We start from the raw sequence: 15,836 nt of genomic DNA, 5'->3' as shown, positions 1-15,836 counted from the left end.
AGTTTCTCCTCCAGACAATCAAGTCTTCTTTATTTAATACCAAAATCACCCTCATTTTGTACAACTGGCATCAAGGAGTGACACGGGCGTGACCTTTGAATACTCTCCGTTTCACCGGCGTCAATAATCTTTGGGAAATATCTAATTAGACCCAACCGTTTGCTTATAACTTCAAAAACGAGCTACTCTTTTTTAAATGCCGAATGTGAACTAAACTTTTGTGTGAAAACAGTTAAATAGAGACCTCAGATCAACATCTATCATTAACGTAATTCTTTTTTGGTTTCTTATATTGTCCCTTAAAAATTGAAAAGTACGCATTCATTCTCATAAAAATGAAAAAATAAATAAATTGAGCTTTTAATGAAGAAGGCCGTTGTTGTAATTTGTTACCTGATAAATGTAGGCCCTTGTTTGGCAGTTTTTAGGAAAACAGAGGGGACATATTTAGAATTTCAGAAACTTTAGGCTATATTTGAAAATAGGTGCAAAAGGTTTTCCCTTAAATGAAATTTTCGTCCCGGAGAAAAATGAAGTACGGAAATTACCCTTCTCAAAATTCCCTCAAATTTCGCTCTTCTTTTTGTCTGCGACGCGATTTTATTTCTTCTTTAAATTTTATTTTCTCCTTAATTTTGGCGTCCTTAACCAAGGTAAGCTCGATTCCTGCACTTTAATTTCCTGATTTTCAAATTTATTTTTTTGGGAATTTCTTCTTCTTCGTTTTATGCAAGATAGTTTGATTTTTCCACCCTTTTTTTCATGATCGAAATGGTGGGTTTCCCTTCGTTTCGTCCCCACCATTCTTTTTTTCTTTTCTTTTTGCGGTGAAATTTCGTCAATTCTCGTGGTAAATTAGTCTTAGATATTAACGATTTCTATTCCGTTTTAATTTGTTCTTAATTGCAACGGATTTGGTCGAGAAGTTCGTTTTACGTTAGTCCATTATATGTTCATTCTTGTGCGGTTAGGGTTTGGGATTGATTGCTTGATCTTAATTTTATTCGTTTCTAGGGCGTTTACTCACCGAATTTCCTTAAGGAGATGCCTTTCTTGTAGTTGTTCGTTGGATTATTATCGTGGGCGTTGAAATTGTATAGCTGTATTTTTTTTATAGTATGATATATAATATTTTGTTGGGTGTTGGTGGTTTATGGGAAAAGCATGGATTGAATTGGGGAATGCTGTTTGAACCTGTTGTTATCATTATTCATTTGATACTCGCACACCACATTAAAGTTTCACTGAATCTGGCGTTTTCTTCTTCATTCCGATCATTTATTTGATGATATGTGATTATGATTTATGTTTGTTCGCTGCTGCCAATTTGTAGGAATTGCGCTGTCGTTGAGAATATGCAAGGCCATGTTCAGTACGTTTTAACATGTTCCAAGAGTGCCCTTCAGATATCCAAGGATCCTTTTAATTGCTTCAACGTGATTAGTTCGTGGACAATGCATGAATTGAGAAACTTGATTCACTGCATATACAACATCAGGACGAGTAAAAGTGAGATATTGGAGCATACCCACAATGCTTCTATATCTTGTAGGATCGGTTAGAGACCAGTAATGTGCAAAAGGATTGGAAATGTGATGTTTTGTTTGTGACTCCAGATTCTTTCCTTCTCACCACACAACAGTTAGAAATGGACATCTTAGGAGCTCCTGCGTCTTGATATGTTCTTGGCAATCTTTTCCATGTTATTTGTATCAATCATCTGCATCTGGTATATCCCATAAGATGCTTAGTGGAAGCGAGCCCCTTCAAATGATAACAGGAAATTACCATTCCATGATGAGTGTTCTGTATCGTGCTAAGGTGTGCAGATAGAAAACTTCAAAATAAATGACTTCACGAAAACATGGGATGCTTGGTCATAGGCATGATGTTGTAACTGTTCATAAAGAGTTTGCTTTTTTTCTTTTTTATCTTTGGAAGGTTAGGAAGGAAATGACAAGGGAAGGCACATAATGACGATTTGTCCAAAGGTTTGGGGAGAAAGGTTGGGTGGTGAGGATCATAAAAATAGAAGGGCATTGCGTATTCTTTTTTAAATGCTGGAAATTTGTCCTGGTCTTATTTGAAAAAATATTTTCTATGATGTTTTGTTGGCTGGAGCTTTCCAATGATATTAAGAAGCATCCCACGGACTCTAGAGCGGATTTGGATGTGATCTAAATGATCACATTGTTGGCATTGTTGTTGGTCTCTCGGTGGTTTTTACATGGCATATCTTTCAATTGCTTTGGTAATGTAGTGGGGAGTCTATGTGCATCCAACGTAGTTTGAATTCAAATGCAGTTAATGCATCAATGTTGGACCAAAAACTTCGCAAACTGACATTAATCAGGATGGTTAACTATAATTTTTTATGCATGTTTATTCTTTCTAGGATGACTTCATGTTATCCTGGCAGAAACTGTCATGATATTTGGTATATAATATTGATTTGAATCAAACTATCTCAAGGTCTAAATATATGGTCTGAAATATTTCAAACAACTTAAGAACATTATTCGTAGATAATACAAAAAAGATATGTGGTACTTGGTTCATCCAGTAATTGGGTGTTTATATCCATTAGGAAGTTACTGTTGACAAACTTGCTTCTTTATCAAATGTTCTAAAAAGAAAAGGCTGTTATGTTTTACATAGTTGCTTCATACGTGTTTTGGAGTTTTACAAATCATCATTTTTCAAATACTTATCGGTGCAGTGTTTTTTTTTTATGTTATGAGTCCTTGTAGAATTAAGATAATCAATTTTATATGTTATAATATTATTGGCATAAATTTCCTTGGCTCCTTTCTCAAAAAGTTGCAAGGGTTGATGAAGGGAATGGTGGTTTTGATTAGTTACTCAGGTAAGCCACACAGGTGAGCGTTCCCCATCTTTACATCCTAATTATAGAAACTGCTTCAAACAAGGGAAAAGTTCCATTGCAAGAACGTACTATCTACAAACATAGAATCTGAAAAGTCCTGTCAAATTTAAGATCTAAGTAATAGGTCTATTACCCATTCTTTTGCACTTGGATGAACATGCCTATAAGCAGTAGTAAGACTTGTATCTCCATAAGAAAGAATGAAATTGGACTCACGTATTAGATATAGCATTGCATCTGGCGTAAATTTTAAAGGTGAAGAATATGAGGAGCTTGCTTCAATATGATTATTGAGAAAAATCTTAAAATCATGTTTTAATGCATGATATGATAGTCAATTTAGGTTTTGATGAGGAAGCTTCTTTTGTGGTCCAAGCCATTTTATACCTGGACCTCTTTCGGAAGTTTGACATCATTAGTTATTGTGTTCATACAGTAATTGCATCTGGCAGAGCTGAAAGTCATTTTCAATTGTAGACCATAGTATGAGTGCCCGTCTTTGATTTGTTCCATCTCTGATTATGATGCAAGGCTCAAACAGTGTAGATGTTTTTTCAATATAAGTTGAGTGAATGCTTGAATATGAAGACTTTGATGCATTAATAGATAGAAGTATCTGGTTTTTCATTAATATTTATGGGTGCCTCAAAAGTAACTTTTCTTGTTGTACAATGGATGTTGGACCATATAGTGGCTGAGCATCATCAGTCTTTAATTTTTATAGAGAACAGGGTTGCATTTCCCAACTGAAATAAATCTGACATACACAAACTCATTATGTTCACTATATTGTTGAGCCTATATCCCTTCATATGGTGCAAGAGAATTTACTCAAATTGAATTACATATCATTTATATGTTGATGAATTAAATAGCCGACTGGTTTGTTCTGCTCGAGCGGCATTTGAGAGCTTTTTGCTCTGACAGCTGTCAGACAGGCACTTCACTTAGCTTGCATATCCCATGTCATGTGTCGACACAAGATGACACTGCACACGATACTGGACATGCCATGGCACTTCATGGACAGGGTTAGAAATGTGTTGGACACAGTCAACACCATGTCCTTAACTTTATCTATTCCTTTTTGTGATCTTGATTGTTTATGTTAGAAAGTTACACAACGGAATAAACACGAGAGAGAGAGAGAGAGAGAGAGAGAGAGCACACAATGACACAATTTACAGGCTGCGGAGGAGCAAAGATTTTCACTATGTCAAAAAAGGGATTACAAAGGTAGATGAGAGCTCTCTGTCACAAAAAACCCTAAAGCTGCACAGAACCCCTAAACTCACAAAATAAGTTACCTTAGCAAGAAAACCCTAAAAGAGTATTTATCATGGTTGCCAGTTGAGGAAGCGGGAGCGGGAATCGATATGGGAAGCGGGAGCGGGAAGCGAGGCACTTTCAAATTTTATGAAGCAGGAAGTGTGAGACCACTTAGGAGCAAATCGGGAATCGTCTTGGAAGCGAACCGGAAGCGAACCGGAAGCGACCTAGGAAGCGAGGGGGAAGCGAAAAAATAAATAAAAAATGGAAAAACTGATAAAAATGGGGGAAGCGAGGGGGAGCATGATGGGAAGTGTGCTTCCCATGAAAGGGAAGCGTGCTTCCCATTAAAAATCTTGCTTCCCCGCGCATTTCGGAAGCACGATGTTTTGCGCTTTCAAAGTGTGCTTCGGGGAAGCGTGCTTCCCCACTTACCTAGGCGCTTTCGTTAACTCTGGTATTTATTGGACCTTGTTACAAACAGATCGGGTCCATACCATGGGGGATATGGTTTTCTTCAAGTGACATGTGTCAAGGTTGTAACATGGAATTCAACGCACATCTCAACAGTTTATTTTGTATTTACTTGTGTGCTTTTTCTTTCAAGTTTGTCATTGATTACATTGCATTTCACTTTTCAACCTAGATTTATTCTTTAGTGTTTTTAATCATAGTGATTTAGAATTGTTGTTCAAGAATTTGCACTTAAGCTATTCATGCTTTATTGCTTTAGATTAAGAATTTTGAATGTGCTCTCTCTCTCTCTCTCTCTCTCTCTCTTACACACACACATACGTGTACATGATTGGAGAATGCCAGACAAATTGATAGTGCTAATTCATTATTGTATTATCCACAAAATATTGCAGCATGCTGATTTTTTTTCGTTTGTGTTATGACTGATTAATTTCATCAAAGGCACACTTATTAACTCTTGCTACTTAGCTCTTTGAATTGATATTTTATAGGTTCTTTTTGTATTGATCATTTTCCTTTGAGTTATGCAGGTTTTACATACGGCACATTCAGTAATCTTCTATGGAAAGAGTTGCATCTATTTCAAGAAGAGCTGTCCAAAGGTGGCAGATATGTATGGCTTGAATGGGCAACATATCCTCAATAAATGTCCTCCAAACAACACATTGATAAAGGCTGTTCATATTATTTAGCACCTTCAATGATAATCCAGAAGTCTGAACATGGCCAAAATATTTATTATAGGCCTATACGGCCATCCGATCTTAAAGTACTTGAGGAGTTGCATTCATCTTTATTTCCTATCAGGTAAAAAAACTCATTTATGGTTTTTGTTGTACAAAAAGGACCTTTCTTTGTCACTACTAGCCTTAGATGAGCTCTTATGCTTGTTCTTGGCTTGGTGTGGTAGTTGTTATAAAACAGTGGCTTGATTGTATGTACACTTGAGAATCCTTTTGCAGATACGAGTCAGAGTTCTTTTTGAATGTGGTCAATGGTCGTGATATTGTATCTTGGGCTGCTGTAGACAGTAGACGTCCTGATCAAGAGGGTGATGAACTAATTGGTTTTGTCACTGCACGTGTTGTGATACCGTCAGAAAGTGAGGTATAACTTAAACTTTGGTATGTCGCAATTATATCGATTGTGTTGTACTGCTTTGGCAAATTGTGAACACCCCAAATTTTTCAAAATTTTGTAAAAATGACCCTTTTGCCCCTAACCCTGTTTTCTGAGAAAATCAAGTCATTTCTTCAGATTTTCTGAATTAAATTCCATAAAGCTATATTCAAAATTAATTCCAGATCCGAATCCAGTACTTCAAATCCATATTTCCTCCAAAATCCGGATCAAAACCCGTTTCTGAAGAATTTTTCTCAAAATAACTTTTAAATTCTCAGAAAAATTCCCTTTTGTAAATATTTTTATAAAAACACAAAAAATTAGTTTTAAATTTTTGTTTTCTCGTGAATTTTAGGGTTTTATTCTAAAAATACAAAAATATGGAAAAACAACAAAAAAACCAAAAAAATTGGAAAAACTATGCGAAAAAATGAGTAGTTTTAAACTTCTTAAAGTTTGTTTTACCAAAAAACTCCTTTTAAAAACATTTTATAAAATTTGTCTAAAAGGGACCTTCTTTTTGAAAAAAAAAAAATGAAAACTTGCAACGGTCTTTCTCCCGCCCTCACGCAGGCCTCCTTCCAGAACCATCCACCATCGCTCAACTGTCGCCTCCTTTCTCAATCATTCATCGCCAACCGAATCTCCATCAGCCATTGGATCATATCCTTCATCCCCTCTCGAACCCTCTACATCACCTTTAAGAAGAGGTCTTCGAGTTTCGGAAGGGTATCTACGTTCATGCATCCATCTTTCTCTCAAAATCATCCATTGTTCTTCACTTCATCCAGTCTTCCTATCTATCATCTGCAAGCAATATCGGGTTTTCCTCTTCAAGCACACATCGCATCCCTGGTCTCCGATTCCCCTTCACAAGCTTTGAAGCTCCAGAACGATCAATAAGGATTTCCTCCCCTCTTCCTTTTCTTCATCAGAAAAGAAACTTAAGAGGAGAGTAGAAGGGAAACTCCATCAGAACTCTTGCCAATCCGGTAAGTTCTTTTTTTCTTTTCTTCCCCTCCCTCTGTCATTCCTATTCTTCCTTGATTTCTTTCTCTCTTCTTTTCCATTTAAGGCACACTTTGTGGTATTGATTTGCTTCTTGCAATATCAATCCACATATGTGCAACATCAAATAGAACGATTGGGTTCTAATATTTTCCTTTCTGTCTTTGTGATTTATTTCTGTTCATACTATTGCAAATTTGATATTACTTTATATTCCATATGGATCACGATCTGACTTCCTGTTTTATTCTATCGTGTATTCCTTTTACTTCATGATCTTCAATTTATTAATTACTTTGTAAATTTTCTCATAAGACATCTTCCCGTAATCACGTTATCTGCTTTGTCTTTATATTGATTCTTTTTTTTTTTACAGTAGATGTTCCTACTTAGCTAAAGAGCATAAATACATATTTTCTGCAAATTCGTTGTAAATATCTGTTCATGCTTTGCTAGAACGTGAACCCATGCTTTCATTTCATTACAATATCCGTTCATGCTTTGCTACAGCATGAACGAGTGTTTCCATTTCCTCCCCGAATCCCTTTGTATTGTCCCCTTGCAGTTATGGAAACAATGAGGCCACAGATGGCCCCGTTCATCCCCATGTGCTTTTCCTGGTTAATCCCATCCATCTATTTAATTTGTCTTTCAATATCATCCGCACGATAGTACTTAGTTCTGATTTAAATTTTTTTGTTATTATTGCAAGTATTGGATCGTGTTTATATCAGTTCGTCTTCTGCTAAAATCATCCCAATGCTCATTGATTTCGGGATTGATGATTTTTGAAGATAAAATGCCTAAGAATTTATGGGTTTTCTGCTCATGGCCACTTGACCTACATGGTAGTATCATTATCAGAAGTTTGGAGATCTTACAATGATTGTTTCAAACCAGTTGGACTGCCTTCAGCAGACCTCTTTTGATATTTCATTGACTGCAGGAAACCTTACCTGCAATAAGTCCAATGTTGTTAGTTCAAGATCCCTTGATCAACAGCGATGTCGTTTTAAGTTTTTGTACTTCTCCAGCATATTTTGTTTGAACTCTGGAGAATGGATGAGCTCCATATTGAATTATATAACTAATGTCCAAAATGATCTGGAGGGATGTCCTTGAGTGAGAAAAGGGAAACATAATTTCTCGTCCAGGTTGAAGACAAATGACAGCTAAAAAAATCTGGATGGAATATCCAAAGATATGTTGATTCATTGGTATGCAGATGCAAAATATGTAAAAGGGCGGATACATCAAAGATCAATAGAAGGTCAAATTTGCAATCTCATGGTTGATCACCCCAACTAAACAAGAGATCGCAGTACTGATGGACCTAGAGAATCCTCAAATTCCTGTACATTCTACAGGCAGTAGAGATAACGGGTGATAGGGTAACCTGTATAGATCTAATCACATCCCATTTTTTTTTTTTGCAGATCCAATTGATCGATGCAATGGCCTGGAAGTCCTGTTATTGTTGGAAACAGTAACTCAGTATCTTCACATAAAACTCACTGCTGCATCACATTTCATTCAATCTTCATGATTTTTTTTTTTTTTTACATTACCTGCACCATCTTCCACTTACCACATTTGCTAATATCAGCCCACACGCACTTCATTTCCTGTAATAAGCACTATGTACATGCTGCCTCAACCCCTTGCCACCCTCATACACAGCGGCACCTCGCTCATTGTCCTTTGTGTTTCACATGCTTGTTAGTACCCTTCATCTAGTAGCATTCTTTATTACATATGTCAAACTATTGTTGATATTTTTAATCCATCCCTGTTGCCATTAGCTATATTTCAACTCATACACCCACAACACTTCTATTATATTCCCTCATCATCACCTGTGACATCTACCTGCTGCAAATCACGCTACTCACATTCCCTGTATGTCTCCACCATACAGCACTGATAGGTCCACATTCACCTATACAGCCATTTATGCACTGAAAAGCATTTGCTATAAGCACTTTGACATGATAAAAGCAGTAGGATCAGAAGATGTTTCTCTCCAAGTCAAAAGGACATCTTTCCATATGTTTCTGAATTTGGCTTGAATGATAATTAAGTGGGTCAAGGTTCCAGGTGAGTTAAATGGTTTTTTTTTTTTTTTTATCATTGTTTCCCTTAGAAATTTTATTTTCTTAAAATGATCATGGTTTATGTTGTAGGTCCTTTGAAACTCGGCCTCAAGGAAGGCACCATCCCCTGTCTTACTTTTGATTATGTTGCAGTTGATCTCAGTGTGGTGTTCATAACATTACATGTTGTATATGTTTGGTAGTATGTATTCCCCTTGATGGGGTGGTGTGGGAAAATCCTGTGATCATATGAATCTGACATAAGGCCTTCTTACCTTCCTAAGTTGTCCAGGGGTAGCTAGCAACAAGGAATGTGGTAAAGCATTACGCAAGCACCTTCACACTCAATCGCCATAGCTTATGCTGGTTATATCTCCTGCAACCACACGGTCATACAGCCCCTGCATGCTTCATTTATTCAAACACCTACACCCATTATGCACAGACTCATCACCATTGGCGTTTGACAGCAATTTTCCCTTTCCTTTCCTGTATGTATACCATCTGCATACCCTGTTATACAACCTGTTACCACACTCAGTGCACTTGTTAAACATTTTTTTTTAGCAAACATCACCATATTTTACCTTTTATCGGTGCATCTTAATTATCAATATCCATTCCATTATTCATAACCTTTGTAGCAGTACATATGCATCTCACTGCATTATGCCACAAGTATCACATCTTCACAGTGGTTCACTGTGACCACATCTGTTATGTGATTTTCTTACATATTCACAAGTGATTCGCTACGAACCACTTTTTCTCATTTCCACAAGTTACGGCAATTCACAGAATTACCCAAGATTTATTTCACCACCTTATTGTCATGTGGCACTTCAACCTTTTACAGCATCTAGGTACACCAATAGAGGTGTGTCGTCATTACAACACTATATCTCTTCTCATCCCTGCACTTGCAGCACATACATACGTGCAACAACATTCCATCGGCATAACTTCTGTTTTTCCTTCTGTTTAATACCAGCACCTTCCCTGTCAGGTATTACCTGCTATTTCCCCTGCAGCATCCATTCCAAAGGTTGCATTAATTTTACAACCCACTACCAGCATCCACTATATTTTTGGTGGCTGCCCACTGTTTCGAAACCATTATAGCACTTCTTTGCTGTATATACATTTTGACATCTCTATATCATTCACTATGTCAATTCTTCACATTCACTATCTCACCTATATGCCTATATTCATATATATATATATATATAATCATTTTCATCCTTCCTCACTTTAGATCTTAAATACCGTGGCATGTGAGTATCTCATATTTGGCATGTTTGAGATATACAATTTTTCTTTTGCTTTCATACTAACTCTAAGTGTCTTATAGGAAATATGTGGGAGATATCGTTATTGGGAGTTGTAAATTCGATTTTATGTCTTGTAATAATTAGATCTTAATGAGAATTTACACTTCCTATCTTAGATAGAATGAATGAGCATTGTAAATATCATGATTTACTTGTTTTTCATGCATTTTGCTTTTATTTCTCAAATTCTCACAAATGGCAACACGAATGACACGTGCATCATTTTGTAAGAGGTAAATTAATCCTAAGTTGATGATTTACATCAATGGCCATAGTCAGGATGTAAACAAGACTTAGTGTTTTTATCTTTTATAAAATAACACTGGATCCACACTGGATTCTTTTTAAAATTCATCATATTTTCTTAAATATTTTCCTCTTTTATCATAATTTAATTTAAAATTAATTCAATATATATACCAATGGCCATAGTCAAGGTATATTGAGAATTAATTTCATTTTAAATTCTATAAAAGCACAAAAAAATGTATTTCATTCTTCACTTGAATTTAAATGTGGTTATTATATAATATATTCAATGACCATAGTCAATGATATATTATATCTTCAACCCCATTCTTAATTCATTTAAAGAATGGAATAGCTTTTCAAAATCCAATTTCAAATTCTTTAAATTCATTCATCATTTAGGATAGAATTGCATCATATTTTCAAAATTCTTTTTTTCAAAATCCAAGTGATTGTGAATATCTCTTTTTCAATTTATCAATTTTATCTCATTTCTTAAAATCCAAACTTTGAAATCAAATTCAAAGTTTAAAATTCAACTTGATTCATTTTATAAATTCCAAAATCAAGTTCAAAGTCCAATTTGACTTTGAAATTCATCCTCAAATCAATTTTGAAATTTCAAAAACCAAAGTTAAAATCTCAACTTGGATCCAGATTTCCAAGTATGAATCCAATTTCACTTTGGATCTCAGATTTCAGATCCAATTCTATTTTTAGGATCCAGAATCCAACTTCACTGTGGATCTCAGACTTCAGATCCAAATCCATTCTAAGATCCAGATCCCCATTCTACTTTGGATCTCAAATTATAGATCCAAATTCCATCTAGGGTCCAGAACCCAATTCTACTTTGGATCTCAGACTTCAGATCCAAATCCATTCTAGGATCCAAAACCCAATTTCACTTTTGATCTCAAATTACAGATCCAAATTCCATCTACGGTCCAGAACCCAATTCTACTTTGGATCTCAGACTTCAGATCCAAATCCATTCTAGGATCCAGAACCCAATTTCACTTTGGATCTCAAATTACAGATCCAAATTTCATCTAGGGTCCAGAACCCAATTCTACTTTGGATTTCAGACTTCAGATCCAAATCCATTCTAGGATCCAAAACCCAATTTCACTTTGGATCTCAGACTTCAGATCCAAATCCACCTGAGGATCCAGAATCCAACTTCACTTTGGATCTCAGACTTCAGATCCAATTCCATTTAAAATTCAGAATCCAATTTCATCTTGGATCCTAGTGTTCAAATCCAATTCCCATTTTTCAGATTTTAAATCCAGAATTCAAATTCAAAATCTCAACTCTATTTAGAATCCATACTTTGGATTCAAATTCCATTTTAAAAGTTCCAGATGTCGAATCAACTTCTATTCTCAATTCCAAATCTTAAATCCAATTTCATTTTCATCTCAGATTTCAAAATCCGATTCTTATTTTCGGATTCTAAATCCAGAATTCAATTTTAAATCTCAACTCTATTTAGAATCCAGACTTTGGATTCAAATTCCATCTTGAATTCCAACTTTCAAATCAATTTTATTTAGATTTCTCACATTTCATTTTTTTTTTAAACTTCAAAGATAGAATTCAATTCCCTTCCAAAATATTCATCCAAGTTCAAACTTCTAATTCAAAGTCCATTTATAACTTTGAAAATTCATTTCTTCTCCTTTTTTTTCATTTCTTTCAAAATCCAGATTTATTTTTTTCAAGCTCTTGATTACTCCAAAAACTTAGAAACTTTAAATCTCAAGTTCTAAGTTAGAGAACATTTTCTTCACTCTATCATCATTCATCTCAGAAACACTTGGGAAATTTTCAAAATCATTTTCGAAAGAGCATACATCTCTGCATTGCACAAGCATGATTCTTTGTGCATTTAGACTTAGGATAAAATTCTTAGATAATTTCTTAGCAAAGCAAAAGGCATAAAATTCGACCCTTGGTTCGATTACCCCTGATAAAGGCGCCAGGAACGGTCGAACCTCGTACCGACAAACGGATCTCGTCTCCCAGTTTTCCCGCAAATATTTCAAAAACGGAGGGAGTTATTTTTAAAATAATTTCAAAATTAAGGTCAAGTGAGACCCCGCGAAAGAGTTCCTCTTCTCTCTATTCTTTTCTCTTCTCTTCTCTCTTCTTTTCTTTCTTCTATTTCCTCCCTTCAAAAAGGAGGAAATAGAGGTTGGAAAGGGAAAAGACAAGGAAGAGAGAAAATATTACGAGAGGAAAATTTTTGCGATGATCACACAGATTTACTAGGAAATTATACCTTGCTCTGCAGTTGAGAGATATTCTGGATTATGATTCTTCAAGAACAAACCAAAAGTTAGTTTATATCCTGGCACTTGGTGTAGCAGAGCAGTATAGAAATCTTGGAATAGGTCAGTCGTACTGACCTGGTGTGATTTCTTTGTCGATTCTTTTTGTTCCTTATAGTAGAACTGATATTTGTATATTTCTCAGCTTCTTCACTTGTTCAGGAGGTTATCAAGTATGCTTCAAGCATTCCTGAATGCGGGGCAGTTTATTTACATGTGATTGCCTATAATGAACCTGCCATTCTACAAGAAGATGACTTTTTGATGTTTGCAGAATTTTCCTAATTTTTATTATATCAAGGGTTGGCATTTTGATGCATATTTATGTGTATTATGTAAATGGTGGACGATCTCCTCGCCCTGCTCTGTAAGTACCTACACAGGTAACATGCATGCATATGAGCACAAGTGCACAAACTCATGAACAAGCAAACATATTTATCTATATCTGCCAATGCATGCGTCACAGGTTTTGGTATCAGAAGGTTTTGGCATAATTGATATAGTTTGCTTAGCAAAATAATCTAAAAGTAAGTTGAGATTCACTTTGAAAGAGTTGTAATGATTTTCAAAGATCCTCCTTTTTCTGGTGCTCTCATGTTTCTAAGTGATCCTAGCTTTTTGTAGCTCTTGTTTTTCCCCATTATCCTACTTTATAGATACGGTACTCTGGGAGCACCTACACCCACCTACTAGAAATCATAGGTGCAGGTTGCATCTTCTCAATCAGAACTTGTAGATGTATTCAGCATAGTTTATTTGATAGGAATCATGCTTTGGATAAAATAGGATTTTTTAAGTCATAAAATTTTGGTACATTGTGGCGGTTGATTTTTAAGATCTTGAAAAAACTACATGTATGCCATAATTACATGAACAAAAACTTGTTTTCATCTAAAAAAAATGCACGTAGATAATATCTATACAGTCTGATCAACAAAAAAGGCACAAGTTCGAAAATTTAAAACATCTATTAGGTGGGAGTAGGTGCTCCACGAGCACCCTATCATTACTAATATGTATGTATATATATGTACTAAATGAATCATTTTATTGGATTTTTGGGGTTTTTTCGGAATTTCAACCCCATAGATGTGTTCAGCATGATTGAATTACTAGAAATCGACACTTGGATCATGCATTTTGGATGAAAAAAATGGTATTTGGAGCCTCAAAAATGTATGAAAATTGTAGGCCATTGACCTTTTAAACCTCATAAAAACCTAACCATGCACCGGAATTAAATGGTCAAAGAAGTGATTCTTATAAAAACAAACATATTGATCACATCTGTACGGTCAAAATTTTGAAAAAACCCTGAAAAACCAATAGCATGTTTCATTTAGCACCATGCCCATTTTGTAGGTTTTCATTATATATATATATATATATATATATATATATATATATATAGAGAGAGAGAGAGAGAGAGAGAGAGAGAGAGAGAACTCTTTCCCGCTGTTAAGGGGGAGCAAGGAAGAAAAGAAATTGTTTTTCGACTAGTATCGTCTCGCATAATTTTGGAGTTATGGGTGCCTTTATAACCCCACAATTGCGAGTTCTCACCTTGTGTCATGAATGTTTTTTTTCCTCGGTAGCTACCACCACTTTATTTAATTTTCCTACTATGTGCAGGGACCTTGTGACAGTAATTGCAACTTATTTAAGGAGTCTTTTTACGTCTCTGGCGACACGACTGTGGAAGCATGAAGAGAACATTTCTGGATGGCCAAAATGTAAAGGAGCTAATTCCCTGTTGTTTAACTCAAATAGGAACAAGGGGTGCTGAGAACAGTGGATGCCAGTATGTCTAGCAGCTAATTGTTAATCCGGAAGACATCAGATCCTACATATGTCGAGAAGGTGGAATACCATGTTTATATATGTATTTGTTCAAAGAATTGACAATAAGTATACTTTAAGAGCAAAATCATTTGTTCATGTGAAACAATGGAGTCTGTATTGCAGATAAGTGATCAACATTGCAGAACCATCCATCCAAGTCCCTTTAGGAGTGAAAAGGTACCAGCTAGATGACAATCTATTCAATACTCTTGGTAAGTTTTTGTAGCTGTCTGCAAAACCATAGTCCAATTACAATATTAGACTACATAAGTATCAAGAGATATGACGCATCTCTCAACTTCACCCAGCAGGGCTGGGTCTGGCCACCCATAGGTTCGAACCCTGCTGTGGCTCCTTGTCTGGATAAACCGGCAGTGATTCAGGTTAAAGAACAGATCAAGGGTAGCTTGCTGATTGGAACCGGTGCTAGATTGTGCTGGGAAAGTCAATTGGATGCTTGAGAAAATTAGGGCCTTCCACATTTTCAGTCTTATGGGAAATAGCATGATCAAATTTGAAAAGTTCGCAAATGTTCAGAGAAACAAGAAACTTTAGCTTGCTCAGAGTCGAGTCGATGAATGTGTTCCTCCTATTTTCACCCTATGTCACATGGATACAACTGCAGATAATAAGATTCCGCCATTTTTATTAAGTTCCTTACATGATTAATATACAAGGGGGATATTGAACAGGAGTTAAAAATGGAGTATCCCTGTGACAAGTTTCACCTTAATTGGTATGATGATTCTACCATGTCTGATTATATTTGCATGGCAAATCCTACTCATTCATAGTTTTTTCAAATTTTAGCAGTATTTCCAGTCAAAGAATTTGGTTTTTGCAGAACGGCATGAGCTCATATTATTGGTCAGTAAAATGCTAATGTTGGAATCAAGAAGCCTCCTTATAGTGGTTTTGGGTGGAGTCGTTAAATCATGGGGCGTGTGCGGTAGGATGAGGGTTTGAACCTCCAACCTTGTGAATGATGCATGCTCTACCCAATTATGCTATTCCAACCCTTCTCCAAGTATTAGGATTTCTTTTTTTTAAAGACAAGCTGGGTTAGGCAGACCCCTACCAGATATCTCTTAAGCCCCATATGGCAGAGGGATTCGAACCTGAGCCTTCAGCTTGCCACAGGACCTCGCTTACCACATGGGATACTACCTCGGTAAGTTTTAGGATTTTTACCATACTCCCATAAAGCTCATTTCTT

General features: G+C 35.9%; 1 long non-coding RNA gene across 1 annotated transcript; it reads left to right on the top strand.

Annotated features, from left to right (window-relative positions):
• Positions 1-569: 569 nt before the first annotated feature.
• Positions 570-14,773, top strand: LOC149822083 (uncharacterized). The gene is made up of 4 exons (XR_016426083.1): positions 570-653; positions 5,164-5,440; positions 5,596-5,740; positions 14,411-14,773. It is a non-coding gene; the product is annotated as an uncharacterized LOC149822083 (long non-coding RNA).
• The last annotated feature ends 1,063 nt before the right edge of the window (positions 14,774-15,836 follow it).

The sequence above is a fragment of the Nuphar pumila genome, chromosome 11, assembly GCF_984573655.1.
Source record: "Nuphar pumila chromosome 11, dmNupPumi1.hap1.1, whole genome shotgun sequence".
NCBI classification, from domain to species: domain Eukaryota; kingdom Viridiplantae; phylum Streptophyta; class Magnoliopsida; order Nymphaeales; family Nymphaeaceae; genus Nuphar; species Nuphar pumila.
The sequence above is the reverse complement of the archived record's forward strand: the minus strand, read 5'-3'. Positions and strand labels throughout refer to the sequence as shown.